At 46.3% G+C, this 11152-nt stretch overlaps 1 long non-coding RNA gene across 1 annotated transcript; it reads left to right on the top strand.

Moving 5' to 3' along the window:
* Nucleotides 1-3537: 3537 nt before the first annotated feature.
* Nucleotides 3538-8457, top strand: LOC310751487. Its single transcript, XR_014542553.1, has 3 exons — nucleotides 3538-3742; nucleotides 3956-4940; nucleotides 4981-8457. It is a non-coding gene; the product is annotated as an uncharacterized lncRNA (long non-coding RNA).
* Nucleotides 8458-11152: the final 2695 nt, after the last annotated feature.

Below are 11152 nucleotides of genomic sequence, written 5' to 3'. Positions count from 1 at the left end.
AGAAAACACTTCTTGCTTCCACAAAATACCTAGCAATCCTAAGCAAGCTTATGTAGCTAAAACAATGTGATCCATGTACAATACAAGAATGTATTCCCAGGCATGGGAGAACTCTCCTCTCCTCTCCTCTTTTAAGGAATATGCTTTTTAAGTATCAGAAAAAACAAAGTATCACCAACTGCAAAATCATATCAACTTTTCTCTGTGGAAAGGATATAAGTTCAAATACAAGTTGGTGTTTTTTTTTAATTGTTTGGAGCCAGGGCTAACCTACCGTATTTTTTGCTCTATAAGACTCACCTTTTCCCTCCTAAAAAGTAAGGGGAAATGTGTGTGCGTCTTATGGAGCGAATGCAGGCTGCACAGCTATCCCAGAAGCCAGAACAGCAAGAGGGATTGCTGCTTTTGCTGCACAGCGATCCCTCTTGTTGTTCTGGCTTCTGAGATTTAGAATATTTTTTTTCTTGTTTTCCTCTTCCAAAAACTAGGTGCGTCTTACGGTCTGGTGCGTCTTATAGAGCGAAAAATTAGCCCAGCATCTAATAAGAACACAAGAGGATGGCCCATCTAGTACAGCATCCTCTTTTCACACTGGCCAGCCAGATGACCATTATGAAAAGCCTGCAAACAGGACTTGAACACAACAGCAACTCTGCCCTGCTGTGGTTTCCAGCATCTGGGTCTCCTTCATTTTGCCTCCAACACGTATGCCATGCCATGGCCTTAAACATTTGCTGTTAAAGTAAGAATATATCCATGGGATCTCCCAAATGCGGCATCTCTCTATGTCAGGGATGGGGAACGCAGACACACAGATGGATCGGCTTCTTAGACAGCCAATGCATGAGGGAAGCAGGAGTGCACTTGTTCACCCGAAACCCTGCAGGAAGCAGAGTAGATCTCCCTGTTCAGTCAGCTGGTGCACAATGGGGCGAGGTTTCAATCCTGCTTGGTTGCTATCTCCCTGCATTGGAAGCTGAACGCATCGGCTCGCAGTGGGGAAGGAGCAGTAAATGTTGTTTTTTTATTTATCTAGTTAATTTATTTATATCCCACCTTTCCTGCATGCTAGGATTCAAGGTGGCTTTCAACATTTATAAAATACAAAGAAAAAACTTGTTAAAAACAATAATTAAAATACATCAGAACATGTTAGGACTAGCCATTAAAATACCATTTTGCTCTGGCAGCAGCCCAGTGATCAGCAGTGTTGGCACCTTAGTTTCCAAAGGCCTGTCTGAATGGGAAGATCTTAGCCTGCCAGCAGAAAGATAACTAAGAGCAACTTACAACTCCCATGATCCTTAGCTAGCAGGAGCAGTGGTCAGGGATGATGAGAATTGTAGTCTCAAAACATCTGGAGGGCCGAGGTTGAGGAAGCCTGACTAAGAGGATCCGGCCCATTGGGCCAGACGATTCCCTACCTGTACTCTATGTGGAATGGCCAGGCCATTGGCCCTCAATGGATGTCTTTCTCATGAGGGCCAGGAGTGGCTCGTCTGTTTAGTGAGTTGGGCACTGCCCCACCAATCTCCCCCTGGCTGCCTACATTATCACAGGCAGTTCAGAGGGTGGTGCTGCTTCACCTCTGCTCAGAAACCAGCTGCCTTCTGCCCTCCTCAAATGCCATCTAGCTGCAGCCATTCCATCAGTCTCCCGCATCTGTTTCTATCCCAGCTTGCTGTTATAAATCTGTGACTTTAAATAACTGGGGCCTGAGCATATTTTTTCCTCCTCCTTCCCTTTTCCTTCTGTGTTATGCCATTTAAAATTTGCACGCCTATGGGCAGGAACTGTCTTATTACTTCGCTTTGTAAACCACTTTGAGGGTCTTTAGGACTAAAGAGCAGAGTAAAATGCTCTAAATAAACCAACTCTAGCCTGGAGTTTGTGACATTTCCAGAGGAGCTTCCCGATATTTAACTGAATCTCTGCCTCTTCTGGGCTCCTCATGCATTCATATGACATTGTTAAATGCCAGTTCATATCCACCCCCATTTAATCTGGATTTACCCTTTCCAGGGTAAAATCCGATCGGTTAAAAAAATGGTTGCCAATGACCCATTTGCAATATCCAAGTGACTCATTTGCAATATTAAGCCCCCATCTTGAAGCACCCCTGAGAGAGCTGTATCTGATCAGATTTAGAAAAGATCAAGTTTGGAGAAACTCTTTCATGTTTAAAGTTTAACGGAGGCTCTCCTTCCAATTGTATCCTGGAAACTTTTGTTCACTGCAAGGCACAACATAATCAACCTCTTCCACTATGGGAGTACGAAAGAAAGAAAAGTAGAATTCTAAAACCTGCACACACTATGCGAACGATGTAATTATGTGCATATATTTGCTTAAGTTTCTCAAAGTCAGCTTTTGCAAGCCACAGGAAAAACTGTGGAGACTGAGGCCACCGTGACGTTGAACTACTGCTCAGCCCCTCCCTCTGGACTCCCTTGTTTTTCAAGCTTATATTTGTAGCCATAACAACCAGAGACTTTGTGTGCGTTTTATGGTTTTGTTTTTAGTGGAAGCCGAAATTCTCAGTATGGTGACGACAGTGCACACTGTAAGATCCCAGGGGGAGGAGCTCCAGACACCCCTTTTAAATGTTTTCTTGATTTATTGTGTTTATTTACGACCAGGGAGGTTAGACGTGGTCCAGCCTTCAATACAGAAGTTTGGTGTCAGCCACGTGGCTTCATTTCCAGTCAGTGCATGTCCCATAGGTTTTTGAAGGAATCCTGGAGCTTTGTATACCGCAAGCTACAACTAATCCAGAATGCAGCAGCTAGACTGGTGACTGGGAGTGGCTGCCAAGACTATATACAGTGGTACCTCGGGTTAAGAACTTAATTCGTTCTGGAGGTCCGTTCTTAACCTGAAACTGTTCTTAACCTGAGGTACCACTTTAGCTAATGGGGCCTCCCACTGCCGCGCCACGATTTCTGTTCTCATCCTGAAGCAAAGTTCTTAACCCGAGGTACTATTTCTGGGTTAGTGGAGTCTGTAACCTGAAGCGTATGTAACCCGAGGTACCACTGTAATACCAGTCCTGAAAGACCTAAATTGGCTCCCAGTACGTTTCTGACCACAATTAAAAGTTTTGGTGACTGTTAAAGCCCTAAACGGCCTCGGTCCTGTATACCTGAAGGAGCGTCTCCACCCCCATCGTTCAGCCTGGATACTGAGGTCCAGCGCTGAAGGGCTTCTGGTGGTTCCCTCCCTGCGAGAAGTGAGGTTACAGGGCCTTTTCGGTAGTGGCACCCGCCCTGTGGAACACCCTCCCATCAAATGTCAAGGAAATAAACAACTATCTGACTTTTAGAAGACATCTGAAGGAGGCCTGTTTAGGGAAGTTTTTAATGTTTGATGTTTTATCATGTTTTTAATATTCTGTTGGGAGCCGCCCAGAGTGGTTAGGGAAATCCAGCCAGATGGGTGGGGTATGTATGTATGTATGTATGTATGTATGTATGTATGTATAAATAATTATAAAATGTTTGGTTGGGGGGGGGGTACGCGAGTCCTGCTTTTGTGGCCATAATGCGGTAATATCCGGGAAGCATCATAGAACAAACAAAGCAGAATGATGTGTATAGATGGTCCATTATAAACCCACCACCAACACAGTATTATTTTTGTTCTTTGTTTAGTTTATTATTTTATTACATTTATATCCCACTTTTTCTCCAAAGAGCTCAAGGTCGTGTACACCATTCTCCTTCTCTCTACAGTGGTACCTCGGGTTACATACGCTTCAGGTTACAGACTTCGCTAACCCAGAAATAGTGCTTCAGGTTAAGAACTTTGCTTCAGGTTGAGAACAGAAATTGTGCTCCGGCGGCGCAGTGGCAGTGGGAGGCCCCATTAGCTAAAGTGGTGCTTCAGGTTAAGAACAGACCTCCGGAACGAATTAAGTACTTAACCCGAGGTACCACTGTATTTGGGTTAGGCTAAGAGGCAGTGACTGACCCCCAAGGTCGCCCAGTGAGCTTCATGGCTGAGCAGGAATGTGAACTCTGGTCTCCAAGTTCCTAGGCTGGTGCTCTAACCACTACACCACACTGGCTCTTATTATTGCATCCATGACATGTTGCAGAATGCTCCCTCTACCCACCATCAGCCTCAGTATTATCTGGCTGTGCCAGCTGGGCCTAAAAGGAGTTGTAGTTCAAAAATATGGAGGGCACCAAGCGGGCGAAGGACTGCTGTGAAGGGTTGGCTATCTTGCATTTGCTTCCTCCAACCTGCCCCATGACGTTCCAGAGTGTTTGGATCAAGGATCTTCATTCATCACACCCTCCAGCAAAAAGATTCCCGCCCCTCTTTTTCATCCCACTCTCCTCCCAGCCACAGGCTTCTCTAATCGCTGCACAAGGCAGAGAAATGTGGAGATGTGAGCTGGCAAGCAGCAAAACGGTTTGCGTTGGCACCATTTCCTGCCCGATGGCTGCGAAAACTAAGTATACCCCTCTTAGCTGCCAAGGAAAGGGCGGGGAGCCCCGATGCAAGCTGGAACACAGGCTGGATCCACCAAAGAAGAAGCCCCAATCTTTTGGGGCTCCTTGCTTGCTTTGTTGCTGCTGAAATGGCACGATCCTGTAAAAAACCAAAACTTTACAGGGATCCTAGAAAGGAGAAGGGATGGCAATTGAATGTAAGAACATAAGCAGAGCCTGTTGGGTATCAGGACAATGGCCCAACTAGTCCAGCATCCTTTTCTCACAGCGGCCAACCAGATGCCTGCAGGAAACCAGCAAACAGGATCCGAGCACAGGAACAATTCCCCCTCCTGTGGTTTCCAACAGCTGGTATTCAGGAGCATTGCTGCCTCTGACTGTAAAGGCAGAGCATGGCTATTACACCTAGCAGACATGGACAGCTTTATCCTGCATGAATCTGCATCTGCACTGCTGGGGGTCAGACCAGAGAAGGGATCTTGGGTTCATTGTCGTGGACAACTCAGTGGAATCCTCAACCCAGTACGTGGCAGCTGTGAAAAAGAGCAAATTGCATGCTAGGGGTCAAGGAATAAGTATCTTAGGATCCTTAACGGTGTGAGAGGAAATGCCCTCTCCCCCTATTTCCCATCACTAGACTTCCCCAATTGTTTTCTTTTAATTATTTTTCATCATAAAAATGAGGTAACATGACTGTAGTTTATGCCTGGCATGAAGAAAGTGAAGAGAGAAAAGCTTTTCTCCCTCTCTCACAATGTTGGAACTAGTGGACATCCCAGAAAGCTAAACGCTGGAAGGAGACGGATAAAAGAAAGCTCTTTTTTTACGCAGCACGTAGTTAAACTGTAGAACTCTCTCCTGCAGGAGACAGTGATGGCCGCCCATTTTGATGGCTTTAAAAGAGGACAATCAAGCAGTTTATAAGTTTTATTAAACAAACAAGATAGCGCTGCACTGTGTGGTCCAAGAGGTGTACCCCAGAAATATTAGAAGGGGAGTTGGCTTTGTTCAGGGGCCCTAGTAATTTTGAGCACTCTGTGAGCAGTGAGCAGCCTTCGTTCATGGCTGCTTCCCTCCCTCTGCAAAAAAACCCCTCAGTTTCTCTTTTTTGGCGGAAATCAGCCGTGAGTTTAAAAATAAAGCAGTCCCAGTCCCTGCCCTGAAGAGCTGATCCCCGGCTCCTTCCTCTGGGTGGCTGAGTGACTCAGAGGCTTCTCTTTTTGGTCTGCTGGCTCTTTGAGGTGGTTTCCTTAGTGACAATAGGGAAACCCCAAAGCATCTGGTTTTCGATATACCACATCACATGTCTCCCGAGCACAGTGTCATGTGCTTGGGGAAGACGGGGAGGGGGGCCACACAAGCACACTCAGCGAAACTCCATTCAAGACTTTTTCACCAATAAGGATGGAAGGACTCGTCCGTTTTGGGTTCTCTCAGTTCCCCAACTTTCCAATCTTAAATTCACTTCTCCACACCACCGCATCAGTTTGCAATTAAAGAAATGAAGTTCCTGTGAAAATTCTTCAGAGTTGGAGAGCAGTTTTCTCCATAACGTACATATCTTCAAATGCGCCCCCCCCCATGTACACATTTGTGCAAATCTGTTCTAATAGAATTCATTTTGAAATGTGATTTTTCACTATTTATTTCTATGCACACTTTACCCTGGTAAGTGTATGACTTGTCTAGTAGCTGCAAAATTCAGAGTGTGAATTTCAGAGGATGGCTGTGCTTCGGTCTGCATATTGTTTTGGAAAGTGTGCATTTATGTAGCATCCTGAGATCTTTGGATGAAGGGTGGTATATTAATAATAATAGTAATACTAATACTAATAATTCCATCTTTAAATATGAACTGAATCAGATTTCTTCTCCATCCCTAGTTAAACGTAACCATCAGGGCTGGTGCAGGAGATATGGTTGATGGGGGATGCCACCCCCCCAGCATCCCCCAAGTCACAGTGCACAATGCCCAAGACTAGTAAAAATGCAATCGTAGCACAGTACCAGTGGCTACTAGCCATGATGGCCATGCTCTGCCTCCACTGATGGAGGCAGTATGCCTCTGAATACCAGTTGCAGTGGGATCATAGGTGGAAAGAAGACTGTTGCACTCAGGTGCTGCTTGCAGACTCCCCAGAAATGGCACCTAGTACACCACTGTGAGAACAGAGAGCTGGACAGGATGGGCCTTTGGCCGGATCCAGCAACCAGGCTCTTCATATTTTCTTATTACTAACAACTGACTGCCCTTTCACAACACTCCAAAAACAGCTGCTGGAGACAGCAGCCTCAGTCTGCAGGGAGCTTCCCTGGAGCGGCGCAAGAGCGCTACTATGTGCAAACAGTGCAGTGGGTGGTTTGTACATGCTAGTTTACAGGGCAGTGCCCTGACTGCCCCAAATTGCTCATTTGCTACAGAGGAGCAAATCTATGACTTGATCATGTGCTCCACAAAGGCAAGGAAGCCAGAACTTATTTGCTCAGGATGATGTCACTATCCGTACCGGATTTGAGATGATAGATATAGATATATAGATATAGAGATAGAGATAGAGATTCAGCAGTTTGATGCAGCAACACAAAAAGTCACGCAATTCTAAGCTGCCCCAACAGAAATATAGTGTCCCAATCAAGGGACGTAATAGTCCCGCTCTATTCTGCCTTGGTCAGAACACACCTGGAATACTGTGTATTGAAGAAGGATGTTGACAAGCTGGAAGGTGTGCAGAGGAGGGTGACTAAGATGATCAAGGGTCTGGGAAACAAGTCTTATAAGGAAGGGTTGAGGGAGCTTGGTATGTTTAGCCTGGGGAAGAGGAAACTAAGGGGAGATGTGATAGTCACCTTCAAATATCTCAAGGGCTGTCACATGGAAGATGGAGCAGGCTTGTCTTCTGCTGCTTCAGAAGGGAGAACCTGAACCAATAGACTCAAATTACAAGAAAGGAGATTCCAAGTCAACATTAGGAAGAACTTTCTGATGGCAAGAGCTGTTTGACAGTGGAACAGGCTCCCTTGGAAGGTGGTAGACTCTCCTTCCTTGGAGGTTTTTAAACCAAGGTTGGGTGGCTACCTGCAGGGATTCTTTAGTTTTGATTCCTGCACTGCAGGGGGTTCAACTGGATGGTCCTTGGGGTGTCTTCCAAATCTACAGTTCTGTGATGCTACTGTTTTTATATCTGTTGTGGTTTTTAATTGTTTTTATATATGCAGTATGTTTGCCTCAAGGGCCAAAAGGTCTTGGGCTGGCCCTCTCATCAGCCACCTGCACACCCAACCCCTTCAATCCATATCAGGCGATTCCATCACCAAACTACAGCAAAAGGCAAGTTTTGTACTGCAAGCCCAGACTTGCGTGCGAAATCAGTACATGTGCTTCATTCGTCCCTCTTCCCTGCTGATTTTTGCTGCCAATTGCCCATACTATTTTCTCAAGAAAAAAGAGGCGAAATATCAGATCTTCTGCCACGTGTCTGGCTGACTTGAAAGGCAGCTTCCTCCCCACTGCCATCCACTTTGTAGGGTTGACATATTTAAACTGGTGAAAATCCAGACAGAAAAGCTGTGAAGCTTTTTTTTTTGGCAAAACCGTTTCTGAGAGTATCAAGGTGGTGGTCATACACAGCTTTAACCTCTAACGCTTCTCTGTTTGGGAAGGTTAAGAAACTCAGGGAGGAAAAGGCTCCCAATGGCCACATTTACACCAAAGATTAAAAGCACTATGATACCACTTTTAAACAGTAATGGCTTCCCGAAAAGGACTCTGAGAGCTGCAGTTTGTAAAAGGATGTAGAGAGTTGGTAAGAGGCCCCTGTTCCCTTCCCAGCACTATGATTCCCAGAGTTCTTTGTGAAGAGGGATTGATTGCTAAGCCACTCTGGGAATTGTAGCTCCATGAGGGCAAACTGCAGCACCTAGGATTCTTTGAAGGAGCCATGACTGCACACCCTCCAGCATTTCTCCAATGAAAATAGGAACGTCCTATTCCATAATAATAATTTCATTATTTCATTATTTATACCTTGCCCATCTGACCGGGTTGCCCGAGCCACTCTGGACAGATATATATATATATATATATATATATATATATATATAGACGCGGGTGGCGCTGTGGGTAAAACCTCAGCGCCTAGGACTTGCCGATCGTCAGGTCGGCGGTTCGAATCCCCGCAGCAGGGTGCGCTCCCGTTGCTCAGTCCCAGCGCCTGCCAACCTAGCAGTTCGAAAGCACCCCCGGGTGCAAGTAGATAAATAGGGACCGCTTACTAGCGGGAAGGTAAACGGCGTTTCCGTGTGCTGCGCTGGCTCGCCAGATGCAGCTTGTCACGCTGGCCACGTGACCCGGAAGTGTCTGCGGACAGCGCTGGCTCCCGGCCTATAGAGTGAGATGAGTGCACAACCCTAGAGTCTGGCAAGACTGGCCCGTACGGGCAGGGGTACCTTTACCTTACCTTTAATATATATATATACACACACATTAAAAAAGCAACCTTCCCTATACAGTGTTGCTTTCAGATGTCTTCTAAAAGTTGTACAGTTACTTATCTCCTGGGCTCAGGGGTCGCATAACTCTATACCCTTCAACAGTTCTTTGATTAAAATAGGGACACCCCCCCCCCTTCTCTCTCACACACAATCACAGACATCAGACATTGAAGTGGTAGTCAAAATCTTTCAATGTCTGGTTGCAAAAGAGAGGAATACCACCATCTAGTGGTGAGTAATGGTTTTAAAAGGAAGCAAAATGCTACTGGCACAAGTTAACTCAATGCCTTTTCTTTGGACCAACAGCCAGTTTCCAACATAGTATGGGAGCATTCAGGTTACACAGAGCTCGTTGTTGTGCTGCATGTTGTAAAATACAAACTCTCAAAAATCAAGGGTAAGGGAATTTTTCAGGACAAGGTATGCTGTCCTTGTCAAACATAGTCTGGATTGGCCTATGCCAATGGCTCGGTACAGTCCTACCAGGTCTTGAGAGTCTGAATGGGCTTCCTGTGAGGACATCATAGATTGGAGACATTCTCATTCTGCCACTCTGGGTTCCTCACAGCATTCACTGCTGCAGAGACCAACTCAGTCCCTGACCGGTCCAAATGAATGAGAGCAAGAGGAGAAAAAGGGAGAGGAATTGGGCAGAGAGAAGAGACGCCCGTCATCAGGAGGCCATACTCAAAGGAGGTTATTATCTGCATGCCTGATCTGAACTCACCAGCCACTTCTTTGGCTATGGGGTATTCTCATTTCAGTTGATCATGTTAGGAAGAAGTTAGCTGCAACCTGGTGCCATCCAGATGTCTAGGGCATGCCATGCTGGATGAGGCTGATGGGACTTGTAGTGCAAAACATCTGGCAGTGGAAGGCTGAGGCGGCTTATTCCTCCACGCAGTTGCCTGATGATTCTCACAAGGCCAGAGGTCCCCAGGAGTGTGATCACAGACAGCGTTTACCCTCCTGGGAGTCTGGATCGGAGACAGCTTAATAAGAGGACAACACCGGAGGAGCCCCAGAGGGTTGTGTGGTGCCAGGGGTGGAAGAGGAGTTGAAGATACACATAGAAGGGGCCAAAAAGAAGAAGATGCCTTTGTTTATAGTGCCACCTGCAAGCTGGTTAGGACCCAAACCAATGGATTCAAATGACAAGAAAAAAAGATTCTGACTAAAAATTAGGAAGAACTTCATGGGGATAGGAGCCATTTGACAGTGGAAAGGACTCCCTTGGCAAGTGGTGGACTCTCCTCCGTTGGAGGGTTTAAACAGGGGTTAGACGGCCTCTGTCTGTTAGGTATTCTTAATCCACAATTCCTGCATAGGAGGAGTTGGACCAAATGACTCTTGGGGTCCCTTTCTACAACTCTAATTCTACGTAATTCTACGACTGTTGCTTTCTTATTTCACGTTTGCCAGTTGCTGACTCTCCATTTTGAGAGGCAGCCTGTCCTGTGCTCCCATACTGCAGCTCCATTGTGGGAGTGCTCACATCAGCCATCCCTAGAGGAAACTGGGAACGCTCACAGGCCTCTCCGGTTGCAACCTGGTGAATGAAACGAGATCGCAAGGGAGGCCCCGTCAGCCAGGCCACCAACTGGCAGGTGGCGTCAAGCCCCACAACCAGCCCAGGCCTCAGCCAAAGAGGCTCCAGTAACTCCAGCCAAGTGAGAAGGAAAGCAGCCGCTAGGGTCTGGTTTTGAATGTCATTAATGCGACTCTCTCCCTCTCCTCCCCACCGCCGCCCCCATGCAGCTCATAAGCTGAGTCACCCTCAAGCTGGTGGGGGAAGAATAGTTCAATTTACGCCTTCCCCTGGGCCAGCTGAGCTCACCCAAAGCTGCCAGATGGTTTCTTATTTTGCAAAGGGAAAACATAGCCTCCTGAAATGTAAAGCGCTCGACAACAACGACAACAGGACCACGCGGGTTCTGTGTGTGTGTGTTGGGCAAGTGTGCCAGATGGAGCTGTGATACACAATGAAGGCTTTGGCATTTGCATGATCTCTGCTTTCTTTCTTTCTTTCTTTCTTTAAAGCAAGTTTCAAGTCCACATGGTTGGTGGGAAAATGGTTGCTTGACTTATGACCAAATTGGCTGAAGGGAATAATAATAATAATGGTGATGATGATGATGATGTTATGATTTGTACCCTGCCCATCTGGCTGGGTTGCCACAGGGCTCAACTAGTAAAATTGTATG

Source organism: Podarcis filfolensis (assembly GCF_964270895.1).
Source record: "Podarcis filfolensis genome assembly, chromosome: 16".
NCBI classification, from domain to species: Eukaryota; Metazoa; Chordata; class Lepidosauria; order Squamata; family Lacertidae; genus Podarcis; species Podarcis filfolensis.
Note: the sequence above shows the minus strand (reverse complement) of the source record. Positions and strands in the feature narration are given on the sequence as shown.